We start from the raw sequence: 13,894 nt of genomic DNA on the forward strand, positions 1-13,894 counted from the left end.
CACAAAAGGAAATGCTTTTCTTTTCTTTCTTGTTTCATGGGTGTAGCCATGAATCTTTTTGTTTCATATGATTTATTTAAGGCTACTTTGTTGTTGAATTCCATATGCTCATGATAGCCTCCTCCGTATTCCAGTTCAGTCGTTTCCTTTTCTTTAAAAGGAAAGAGACAGTTCTGAAAAATACAGCGTTAGACAAACAGTGGACTTTTCTGATACATGGAAGCTATGTATGTGTGTGTATGTGTGTATGTATGTATGTATATATATATATAATGCCCATTTCCAATCTCTCTCCCTTGTTGACAACTTTGTATCATTTTAATCCTGCAATGTTCCTTTGGTCTTTGTTTCGATTCCCCCCTCCCAGTTTTTACTCCCTGTTAATTGTAATTCTGCTTCTCTCAAGTTTATTGTAAACCGATATGATGTTCTTACGAATACCGGTCTATAAAAGCCTTTAAATAAATAAATATATATAAAACAAAAAACTTTAGGCAATATTTGCTCATCAAATGTGCTTAACGCTTATCATAAGAAAAAACACTCAATAGAGTGGGATACAAGCACATATCAATAATTTCAAACAATCACTCTACTACAAATAATTATAAATACAAACTACATTAAACTTCGTATTCTTTGAATCTGCGGTCATTTCAACAGTCAACATTGTTAAACATCTTCATTAAAAATTTCAAACACTCACACACCCCATACATTCTCATTCATACTAACAACTCATCCATAAAAAACCTCCCAAATCCACATTACATAAATTGCAATAAGAATACCCTCTTATGATATTTCTTTCAATACAATGCTAAAATAGTATAGCCACTGTGATTTTACAAAAATCCCTAATCTCAATATTGCACACAACATGCATAGACTCTGTTTTTAGTCATCTATAAAAATGCCTCATCCCGATCAGTTAATACATATTACTAAATCTTTGCTCTCAATAGCTAATCTAAATATTAACGAATCCTGTTCTGAGTCACCTCTGTTGAACCCGAATTCTAATCATCTCTTAACATAACGCTATATCCCAGATCCCAACAAGGCCCTTGTTTTGCCAGTCTGCTTCATCAGGGGAATATCAAATAAATGGAAATAAGCTTCTTTAGGAAAATTCAAATAGATGCTTGTGTGTTGACTCTCAACAGTTGACAGGATCGCTCACTTTTTTATGATCGGTGAGCCTCACAATTCTCACTTAAACACAGGGACCGCTTCTCTCATGAACAATACTGCTTGCTTCAATCCCTTATATTTGTTTTAACCTATTCCGTTGTCCTATGTCTTCCAATCTCACTTCTTCAGAATCCTAACATAACCTCTCTTGAGCACTGCTAACAAGCAGCTTTTATTCTCCGAGCTCACTGTCTTCATTGAACATGACCATCACTCAATATTGCCTCTTTCTGACTGTTCCTTGTCAAGTTCAGCGTACTCCCTTTCAAAGCCGCTCACTATTTCACCAACATGAGTTATGACATATATATCTATACATAGCTTCCATGTACCAGAAAAGTCCACTGTTTTTCTACTTTACCCCAGGAAGAGGCTATTAAAGGACCATTAAGGACTCTGTGAGATGAGAGATTGTCATAGATCTACTTGATGGTGCCAAGGGACATATAAACTCCAGCCCAAAATGGCAAGTGTGTTAGGATTATGAGGAATTGCTAAAACACCCACAGAAAGGGCCCTGGCTGACTGTAATTGCCACTTGCTGGAGATTCATAACTTCACACCGAGCCTTCAGGGCTTTCAGTATCAAGCAGAAGCTGATTGCATCCAGACTGTAATGGTGGGTTCTAGGAGGAAAATTATCTAAAACAAACAAACAAAAAAAAAGGCCTCTTAAGGTAGGCAAGGTATCCAGCTTACTTAAAAGGGTTGTTTGCCAAACTGTAAATGAAACAATATGAAATGAGAAGTAAAAATTCAGGAGCTCAATTTAATTTTACACAAAGCTGTATAAGAAAACGTTTATGCAGCCTCTGCTTAAGCACAAGATTACTACTGCTTGTAACAAGAGCCTAACGTCTTGGTGTATTTTAATGAGCTGTGTTCTTAGGGATTGTCTGTAAGGATAAGCACAAAATTAAAGAGATCCCAGCCTGATTATGGGCTTGTTTGGCCCATTGAAAGTGGCTGGCTATGGGAAATTTGCATTGAATAGCTCTTTAGTATACTGCCTACCCTAGTCTGTAACTTGTTAAATATTAGTTTAAGCCTGTTCTCCCCTGCTGAATAGTTCCCCTTATCCCAGTTTTATCACATCTCCTTTTTCCAGCCACAGACTGGGGGGGGGGGGGGGGGGGGTTGGGGTGCTGGAAATATTACCCTCATTTACCACTGCTTTTATTACCCCTTACTTTTCTCACAGTGGGCTGAATTTTAAAAGCGTTCCTCATGCTAAAAGGCCCTTATATGTGAGTATGTGGGTTACGCATGAGCGATACAGATTTTAAAAGCCGCTAATTTATGTGTGTATGTGCACGAGCAAAAGAAATAAAAACGGAGGGGCATGGGCAGGGATTGGGCGTTCCGGGGTGGGCCCAACTACTGAACGTGTAAATCCATATTTAAAAACCCGAGGCTGCAGCACTTGGCAGCTTGTTAGCTCCTGATGAGGTGTAAATCTGTAGAGATCGCTTTTTAGGTCTAACACAACAGGGCAATGGGTCTGGGTCAACTGGGGGCAGTGTAAGATGAAGCACCACAAGGGTCTAGATGACCTCAGGGCGGACTTGGCAAACGGCTTAAAATGAGACGCACACATATGCATGGTAGGTGTGTATTTTAAATCATATATACACAAGCATGATTTAAAATTCCAGTGTATATAAGCTCATAAACCCACATGCACAAAAAGTAGGCATGTACTGGGCGGATCAGGGCCGAAGCAACGGCTAACTACCAATATTCAGAGTTAGCCGCATAAGTGTACATGCGTCGTAGAGCATGTCTAAACTTCGCCGGGTAGACTTAACCAGCAAAGTGTGCATATATGCACGTATATTCAGCAGCTTTGCCGTGCCGATGAATATACATCGTAACTTAGCTGGATTAGTTCTAACTGGTAGGGGTGTGCGTTCGTTCCCTACGAATTGGGAATCTGCAACGTATAGGGCCATATTCGTTGTATTTGTGGGGAAGCGAAACGTATTGCGATTCTCCACGAATACAACGAATCTTCGCCAAATTATTCAGATGTCTAAAGGAGCCAATTTAAACAAACCCCCCCACCCTCCTGATTCCCCCCCCCCCCCCCAAGACTTACCAAAACTCCCTGGTGATCCAGCGGGGGGTCCGGGAGCCATCTCCTGCACTCACACTCTCGGCTGCCGGTATTCAAAATGGCACCTATAGCCTTTGACCTACTATGTCACAGGGCTGACCAATGGCACCGATAGCCCCTGTGACATAGTAAGGGCAAAGGCTATCGGCGCCATTTTGATTACTGGCAGCCGACGGCCTGAGTGCAGGAGATCGCTCCCAGACCCTCGCTGGACCACCAGGGACTTTTGGCAAGTCCTGGGGGACCCTCCTGACCCCCCCACAAGACTTGCCAAAAGTCCAGCAGGGGTCCAGGAGCGACCTCCTGCACTCCGGCCGTCGGCTGCCAGTAATCAAAATGGTGCCGATAGCCTTTGCCCTTACTATGTCACAGGGGCTACCGGTGCCATTGGTCAGCCCCTGTCACATGGTAGGAGCACAAGATAGCGCCGGCCATCCATTGCTCCTGCCATGTGACAGAGGTTGACCAATGGCACCGGTAGCCCCTGTGACATAGTAGGTCAAAGGCTATCGGCGCCATTTTGAATACCGGCAGCCAAGGATGTGAGTGCAGGAGATGGCTCCCGGACCCCCCGCTGGACCACCAGGGAGTTTTGGTAAGTCTTGGGGGGGAGGTCAGGAGGGTGGGGGGTTGTAGTTAATTTAATTTTAGTGGGGAAACAAATAAGAATTAACGTATAAACGTATCGGGGGGGGGGGGGGCCCTTGCCGAATGCAATGTATCTGCCCCCCGACGAGTACGAATCCCGAATGCAACGTATGGCGTCCCTCTGCACATCCGTACTAACTGGCTAAGTTACTTAGTTGGACAGCTTTGAATATCTATCCCAAAGTGATCAGCCAGGCCATGCATCCCCTGTTCACTATACTAGTGCAATGCTTTTTCTGCACACACTTCCTCTCTCCTCCCCACTCCTCTTTCATAATTCAAACATTTGGATCTCATGGGCAAAAGTGAGAGCAACGGGGTCTTTTATAAGCCGTATGGAATGTGTTTGGCCATTTTTTTTTTTTCTGCAGAGAGAGTTTCGCACACATCTGATTTTGATTAATTTACCATTTCTGTTGGTGGCCGTGCTGACATAAGATTCCAGCAGTCTCTATTCCATTTTTTTCTAATGGCCTGAAGGCTGTGAAGTAAAAATAATACTTAACCTCGACTTGTGGTTGATGTCTTATTAAGGCATTGTTTGCACTATCCTACAGATTTCAAATCTGTTCCAGGAATAGGAAAATATTTGCTGCTAATTTTGGCCAACACAGAAAAGTCCTGGAAGGTTGAGGTGGGCTTCGCCTGCTGTTGGCAGAAATGTTGAGTTACCTACACGACTTGCGTGGATTTACTGCTTTTCCTGTAAACTAATTAACTGCTTTTCCTGGGCTGGATGTTAAGGGTCGTTAGAAGAAGTGGCATTGTAAAGCAAGCTGTGCAGTGGCTGGCCATAATTTTATCCTTCTGAAACGCAGATTCCTCAGTATGAAATCAGAAAGCTTTTACAGGAGATTAGGAATGTACTTAAAGTACATTTTGGCTATTGACACTATAATTTTGGAAACATTGTACTAAGGTTATTTTGGGCTTCTAGTAATATTACCTTCTGTTAAAGTCCTAAGCTGCTGCTTGGGCTCTGGTACCTCCTCCTCTGCCCCCTACCAACTCTCCAAGAGATCCCCCACTTTAGATTAACTTTCTGGTGGGGGGGAGCTTTGAATGAATGCTATTAGGAGGTTAGCAGCAAACATTTTCTGAATACTGCTGATTTTGGTTATTTCTTGGAGTAATGTACAGTCAGACCTAGTTGATCCATGCTTGGTTAGTCTGCTTACCACTCCTACAGCGTGTAACCTTGTCCAGCTTATCTGCATGTTCCTTACTACAGATACAAGTTCTATAGATGTTAGTCTAACTGTTCCCGCTAGCAGGGAGCTGTCCTAGAGCGCCTTATCTGCACACCATGTAATTTGATTCACTGATTGCTAGTCTAGACTGAGTGAGCTCTTATGGAACTTAAAGGCAAAGTTACAGCATCCAAATTCTCACCTTTCCTCTTCCACTTTGAAAGAGATTTGCATAATGCCCCAGTTTTCATCATTTTTTTTCTTTTAATTTTCTCCTTCTCTTCCTCCCACCCTCCTTCCTGCACAAGGAAAAGTTTCTCTTCCATTCGATGTGTCGGAGGATTTTTTTTTTTTTTTTTTTTTGTCGCTTACAGAAAGGTGGTTTTGCAACACAGTGCTAGTTGTCTAGAGGAGAACAATGCTGGGGTCAGTGGTGCTGCTCTGCCCTGTCACTCCGTGTGAGTGCGCGTTTGTGAATGCATCCCTGGAATTCCACTGTGGGATGTGCATCTTTGAAGCCGCTGCTAAAATTACTGCCCAGACTCTTCCAGAGGCGGATACTGATAGAAGATTCAATGAAATCGAAGGTCACCAGCCTGGTAGGCGTTGAAAGATACCTGGCTATGATACTATTTCTGATTTAATAATGCGAATTGGAGGCTAGCCCTTTGTAATAATTAGGACTAATTACTGAAGAGGTGTTGACAGATGGGCTAAGAGGAAACAAACTGCCTTTATCCACTGGCTTAGAGTCAGATTACCAGCCTTGTGTTATCTCTTTCTCAGAAAGCCGAAGCTTCAGTCATTCACTAAGTCCTGAAAGGGGGAGGGGGGAGGAGGATCCTAACAATATACAGGATTTGGGATGGAGCTATGAAGAAAGGCTTTGACTGGATATGGCTAAATTAATCTCTCTGTAAATTATCAGAGTTTTAAAGTTAGAGTTACAGATGGGGAATGTGGTGACTGAAGCTGCTCCCTTATTATTCTGCATGGAAGTAGACAGCAGGGATACTCCTGTTTCTTTCTCTGTTTACTGAGCACATGGGACCTGATAAGAGCCTCTTGGAATAGGGAGCCGGCGCCATGCAAGGAACGCATAACGCTGGTTAATATTTACTGCGTGGATGCGTAACCAATGAGGATTTCCTGCAGGCAAAAAAGTACATGCTCAAGAAATTATCGTGCATATATTCTTCTGCTTTGTTACTTAGTTTAATACAGTTTCCACATTTGGAAATAATTATAGCATTTGAAATCTTGCGGTGCATAGTACATTTCAACAATTCATTTCTTTTCAAATTTGGACTCTGCCTTTTGCTATAGAAAGCACATATTGGATGCCTTGTTCAGTTTCCATTTCTCCTTGGTTTTATTTGTCCTTCTTCCTTGGGGTTTGTGACAAAGCTCATGTGGGAGCAGACAGCACGCGGGTATCTGATGATTGCCTGGCAGAAAGAGGCATTCGAGTGCTAGCAGTTTCCCAAGCTGGTGACCATAGGTCTCAACTCTTCTACTGACAAAATAAGAAAAGCTAATTAAATGGTGAAGCAACAACGAATATTAAGGATAATTTTCTAAATATTGTGCAGCGATACCCAACATTACAGCATCAGACTCTCATCCTTCCAAGACTGATAAAATGGGCACCAGTGGGGAGGACCAGTGGGCCAGTGGGTAGCATGTTGAACTATTCAGGAGAAGCCCTGGGACATTGTCTTGTCTTTAGGACCTTGTGCCAGTTAAAAATAAGGCACTTGTCTTACTTTTGTATTTTTGTTGTTGATGAGGAAATAATCACATAACCTACCTGTGGGACTTCCTGTCCCACAACATTGTAAACTGCTGTAACTGCTTCCTTCCTTCAACCTTGCAGTCACAGCTGAAAAAGGGACCTGTGTGCTCTCAAACCCTTGTACTCAACACGTTTTCTGTTGGATGGCAGATAAGACCATACAGCCCATCCAGTTTGGCCAGCCACATCTCCAGTCATAGCCAACACAGATCCCAGATTTCTCCAGGACCAGTCTGGCTACTAGAACTCTTGGCCACATATTATAATCTGTTAAGTGCTTTTGACAGAGGCACTAGATAATTACAGAATTACTTTTATTTCTAATGAAAGAATTATGAAGAACAAGTCTGTAGATCAAGAAATTGAACTTGATTTTAAAGAACTTTTCTGTAGCTAGACTATAGGATCTTTATCAATGAACTTGTTCACCCAGCACATTGGGCATTTTTAAGAGTAATTTGGATAACCTCACAGACATAAAAGCTATTCATATTTTACAACATTGAGTAGTTGGATTGCTGTAGACCCTGGAAGACTTCTGAACCCATTGGGCTCCAGTCTTTCTAAACTGCCCTGAGTCCAAAGAAGTATGTTAAAAAACAAACAAAAAAAAAAAAAAAACACCCAAAAAACATAAAATGCTCCATTGTAGCTGTCTGAAAGTTTTGAGAAGACCTGGGTTCCACGAGTGAATGCAGTCTGTGACAAAACTACACAGTATTCCCAGGTACCTTTATGTCCTGACAATGGCTTTATTATTTCTACTGTATGGAAGCGCAGCTTTTAATTTCATTTTTCCACCAGACATTTTAATGAATGTTTAACTTTTTATAACAGCTTTATTGTGCTATAAAAGTGCAGAAGGACCCAACTGCACTTTGATCTTGATTTTCTTGTTTGAAGATCATGGTAGAGGGAAGAGATTTCCTAATGAATTTGGTCAGAACAATGTCATAAGCGGGTCGTCTGATGATAGATTGACGCCTTAGTTCCTGCCAGTGCAGAAGCACAGTACAATGGGATGCTGTTCTGAGCACATTCACAGACTGGCAGCTTACGTTCAGCTACTGTTCTACTGTAACTTAGATTCAAAATAAGGGCATTCAGGGGCTACTGATTGTGGTCTCATTTTGAAAGAAAAGAGATTAGTAATCATTGTGCTGCTTTGATACCGCTAGAGGAATAAGGTAAATAATCCAGTCTGCATTTTCAGCTAACAAAACAGAATGCATATCTGTTTTTTTGTTTGTTTGTTTTTTTCATCTAGGTCTGGAAACCAGACACGCATAGTCCTGAAGAGTTTTCAGTAAGGACACATGATTACAAAACACTATCTATTGCATGTTCCAAATTAGTAGCACCTGCCTAGTATATGTGAAATCTCTATGGCCCACCACTGGTCTTAGTTGACAGGTCTGAGGGTAAATACATTTTTTAAATTAGTATAAAAGGCACAGTACTTTGGCTCTATGTATGTATTTATTTATTTATTTATTTATTTATAGTTTTTATAAACCGTTCCTGTATAATATACATATCACACCGGTGTACAAAGAAGTAAAACTGTCGCCTCGGGGGCGGCTTACATTGTGATTATTATTATTATTATTTCTGTGATGTTAATCACTAGAAACCTATTAATACTACCTGTTATATACAAATATAGCAATAATTTATACTAAGATGTTGATTTGGGATACAAAGGTAACTGTTTCTGCCACCATCCTGTATTTGTATTTTTTTTAAATGTTTTAAATGCCTTCATGCCATATGAGAATCATTAGTTCATAACTGTTTGCAGGAAAAACATTCATAAATAAAATGAGTGTTACAATGTGGATACACATTCATAGAAACTGAAGTAATACAATGGTAGACTTCTAACATAGGGGGGTTATTGTATAAGAAATTATATAGGTTATCTGAGTCATGGGGAACTGGGTGTTTCTGTCAAGTAGAAGGCATTTTTGAATAGCCAAGTTTTTAAGTCGCTTTTGAATTTCTTTTTATCCAAAGTTCTTCTGGCATGGAATTCCATAGTTTTGGGCCAGCAATTGGCATCAGTCTATCTCTAGTTAGTGTTAGATGAGAACCTCTTAAGTTCGGGATTTCTAGGAGGCCTTTGTTCTGTGATCTGAGAGTTCACGATGGGTTGTGAGTTTTAAATGTTATTCCTAGCGGATCGTTGTTGTTCCGGTTCATGTTATTGAATAGAATTGTTAGAACTTTGTAATGTATTCTTGACTGGACAGAAAGCCAATGCAGAGCCAACAGAATTGGGGTGATGTGGTCAAATTTTCTTGCTCCAGACAATAGTCAATCTGCGACATTTTATAGTAGTTGCAGAGGTTTTAACTGACTAGATGGAAGACCTGGAAATAATGAATTATAGTAATCAAGGTGTGAGAACATGCGATATTGTAAAACTGTTCTGAAATCCGATGCGCTTAGTAGAGATTTCAGTCGTTTCAAAATCCGCAACTTGTGGAAACCAGATCTAATTAGTCTGCTTATCTGGGCTTTCATTTTTACATTTTCATCAATTTGGACCCCTAGATCTCTCACTTGGGTTGCAGGCGTTACTTGGCAACTTCCAAGATCTATTCCTAGGGGTATAATTTTTATGGGTTGCGCCTTAACCAAATTTCAGTTTTATTGGGGTTCATCAAGATTTGTAGGGCAATGATGCAAGCCCAGCAGAGGAAGGTACCATCATCAGAGTGGTGCACCCCTTTGTTACAATGTCTGTAAAACTCTCTTTAGGAAATGGGCACATGAGATAGACAAATCCCAGATTATGTGCAACTAAGTGGAGGATGTATTTCATTTGTATCTTGCAAACAACTGAGCATTGACCTGGAACACTGCAGAGCTTCAAAAATCCAGGTTTTGGTATAAAAGTGTTTCGAAGGTCATCTGTTCTGTGATCGGCTGCCATGGTTCAGAGGAATTTTATTTTTTCTTTTTATTATAACAGTGGTCTTTACTGAGGAGGATGCTGGGGAGCTATCTCCATCAAAGAATGTTTCCGGTGTGGGTTGATTCAGAGGAGCTGAAGTTAAATCACTGTGAAAATAAAAGATGTAATAGAGTAAATTGGCAAACTAAAGAGTAACAAATCACAGGACCTGATGGTATTTATCCCAGAGTTCTGAAAAAAACTCAAATATGAAATTACAGACCTGTTATTAATAATCTGGAACCTTTAATTTTAAAAAAACAATCACAGTGCCTGAAGAGTGGAAGGTGACCAATGTAATGCCAGTTTTACATTGACTCCATGGGTGAGCCAGGAAACAGAGACCAGTGAGCCTAATATCTGTGTTGGGCAAAATAGTAGAAGCTTTTCTTAGAATAATAATAATAATCACTGGCCATATAGCTAGCCATTTCCTAATAGGGAAGAGCCAATATGGATTTAGCAAGGAGAAGTCTTGCCTTGCCAATCTACTGAATTTTTTATAATGTGTTACACATCTGGATAAGAGTGAGCCAGTCAATATAGAGTGTTTGGGTTTTCAGAAGGTATGTGACAACATCCCTGATGAGAGATTCTTCAGAAGATCAAAAAGTCATAGGATAGGAGGTGATTGCCTCGTGTGGATTAATAATTGGCTATGAAATTCAGAAAATGGTAAATAGTGGAGTTCCTCAGGACTTTATTCTGGGACAGATGCTGTTATGAATGATCCAGAAAAGGGAACAGTGAGTGAGGGGATCATATTTGTAGATGATTCAAAGTTGTTAAAACACAGATTGTATGTGATTGCAGCAGGGCCTTGCCACATCTGGGAGAGTGGCATCTAAACAGCAGATGAAGTTTAATGTGGACAAATGCAAAGTGATGTACATAGGAAAATAAATCCTAACTATAGGAAAAGATTTTGGAATCATTGTGGAAAATACATTGCAATCCTCAGCCCATAATGTGAAGCAAATAGGAATGGTTTAGAAATGAATGGAAAGTGAAAGAATATCCTAATACTTCTGTTTTAATTCATGGGGCAACTGCACACTGAGTATTGTGTGAGGTTCTGGTTGCCCCATCTCACAAAAGAACTAGGAAAGACCCAGAAGGGAAACCAAAAATGATAAAGGGGATAGAGCAGCTCCCTTATGAAGAAAGGTTAATTAGATTAGGGCTGTTCAACTTGGAGAAGAGATGGTTGAGAGGGGATATGAAGGAAGTTTATAAAATCATGTGTGGGGTGGGTCAGGTAAATAGGTGACAGTGCAAATATCTATCAAACAATACTAGGACTAAAGGAACTCTCTATGAAACTAACACGTTTCCTGGTTTTAGTTCTAGTTTTTAATAGTGTTAATGCTGTGATTTCATATTTTTATCTCTGTTAATGTGTTGACGCTTGGCTTGATTTGTTTTGTGTTATTGGTATTTCATTGATTATGATCTTATTTCTGACTTTTATTGTAAACCGCTTAGAAAGGTTGATAATTCAATATAAAAATGTTAAATAAAGTACCAGATTTAAAACAAATCGGAGAGAGAATTTGCATTGACTGAAAAAAATCAAGCTGTGGAAGGACATGGTCAAGGCAACTAACACAGCAGTATTTAAAAAGGGCCTGGACAAGTTTCTGGAGGAAAAATCCAGAAATCGTTATTAGCCAGGTAGTCTTGGGAGAGCCACTGCTTTAGCGCTGGGAGTCAGCAACAAGAAATGGATTCACTCTTTGAAATCTACCAGGTACTTCCTATGGACTTGATGGCCACTGTGGAGACAGGATGCTGGGCTTGATTGACCTTTGGTCTGACCCAATATAGCACTTCTTATGTTCTTAGTTGCAGCTATGGCCACTAACTAGGCCATGATTTCTTGAATTTAGTGTCTCATGCATGGAAAATGTTAGTCTACCAAGGATGTATTTCCCATTGAAACATGAAAGAATTGGCCAGAAAAATAGTTATAGCTAAAAATGGCAATCAAGAAACGACTGATTCTGGGTTTTCAGACCAAAAAAGGTCTTAATATGTGGCAGCTGAAAGATTTGAATCCCCAGATATTGTGACAAACATTTGGAGGTACGCAAAACATTCTGATCAGCAGAAAACCTCCACTGAACAGAGCTACATATCGCCCAAATATATTTTGTAACAGAAGAAATAATGTCACAGGCTGAAAATCCTTCATTAGTCCAAAGAACTGAGTAATACACCAGGTTAAACCAGGAGAGTTTTTGAAAAATTGCTTTTGGTACTCATAAAAACCTCAATAAACACAACTCTGTTTAACTGAAGCAGACAGCAGGTTCTTCTAATCCTAGCAGCAAACAAAGTTTTACCTTTATTTTTTTTATTTTTTCATCAATACTTGTGTAATGTTGCTAATAAATTGCCTCGTTACCCATATGTCCCTAGAAAGATATGTTCAAATGCAGCAGTCAACAGTATTATTTAAATAGCAGACTCTTATCGCATTATCCTTGGTATACGTCACTAATCTGAGATGGACAAAGCTTATAATTAAGAACATAAGAAGTTGCCATACTGGGTTAGACCGAAGGTCTGTCAAGCCCAGCATCCTGTTCCCAACAGTGGCCAATCCAGGTTACAAGTTCTTGGCAAGTACCAAAACACTAAGTAGATCCTATGCTTCTAGTGCCAGTAATAGCAGTGGCTATTCCGTAAGCCAAGTTGATTAATAACAGTTTGTGGACTTCTCCTCCAAGAACTTATCCAAACCTTTTTTTAAACCCAGCTACACTAACTGCACTAACCACATCTCCCTGGCAACAAATTCCAGAGTTTAATTATGCATTGAATGAAAAAGAATTTTCTCAGATTAGTTTTAAATGTGCTACATGCTAACTTCATGGAGTGCCCCTTAAGTCTTTCTATTATCCAAAAGAGTAAATAACCGATTCACATTAACCCATTCTAGACCTCTCATGATTTTAATCACCTCTATCATATCCCACCTCAGCTGTCTCTTCTCCAAGCTGAACAGCCCTAACCTCTTTAGTCTTTCCTCATAGGGGAGCTGTTCCATTCCCTTTATTATTTTGGCCGTCCCTCTCCCTAACTTCTCCATCGCAACTATATCTTTTTTGAGATGCAGTGACCAGAGTTGTACACAGTATTCAAGGTGAGGTCTCACCATGGAGTGATATACAGGCATTATGACATTTTCCATTTTTATTCACCATTCTCTTCTAATAATTCCTAACATTTTGTTTGCTGTTTTGACTGCCGCAGCACACTGACTCAACAATTTCAATGAATTATCCACTATGACACCTAGATCTCTTTCCTGGGTGGCAGCTCCTAATATGGAGCCTAACATTGTGTAACTATAGCATGGGTTATGTTTCCCTATATGCATCACCTTGCACTTATCCACATTAAATTTCATCTGCCATTTGGATGCCCAATTTTCCAGTCTCACAAGGTCTTCCTGCAATTTATCACAATCTGCTTGTGATTTAACTATTCTGAACAATTTTGTGTCATCTGCAAATTTGATTATCTCACTCGTCGTATTTCTTTCCAGATCATTTATAAATATATTGAAAAGTAAGGGTCCCAATACAGATCCCTGAGGCACTCCACTGTCCACTCCCTTCCACTGAGAAAATTGTCCATTTAATCCTACTCTCTGTTTCCTGTCTTTTTTTTCTTTCTGTTTTTTATAACTTCTTACTTTTATTTGCATTTCAAATTAATAAAGACAGCAATAGCATGTCAGAGAAAACAGAGAATGGTATACATGTCACAAGAAGAGATGAAAGAAATTAATCCATCACTCAGACCTTCAAACCTGTCCCTTAGTACCCTGAAATTAAGGGGAGAATCAAAACATATTAGAGCGATTATATATAAAAGAATCTAAGAACTAAAGTAATAAGGAAAGGCAGATTACAATTCAATCCACGGCTACTGCTTGGTTGTCATCCCCAGGGCGTTGGTAGGAGTCCAAGAAAAAACTTGAG

At 40.0% G+C, this 13,894-nt stretch overlaps 1 protein-coding gene across 10 annotated transcripts in view; it reads left to right on the forward strand.

Moving 5' to 3' along the window:
• Window positions 1–13,894, forward strand: part of GNB1L (G protein subunit beta 1 like) — a 116,725-nt gene that overhangs the window by 21,585 nt on the left and 81,246 nt on the right. The window lies entirely within an intron of this gene.

The sequence above is a fragment of the Rhinatrema bivittatum genome, chromosome 11, assembly GCF_901001135.1.
Source record: "Rhinatrema bivittatum chromosome 11, aRhiBiv1.1, whole genome shotgun sequence".
Classification (NCBI taxonomy): Eukaryota; Metazoa; Chordata; class Amphibia; order Gymnophiona; family Rhinatrematidae; genus Rhinatrema; species Rhinatrema bivittatum.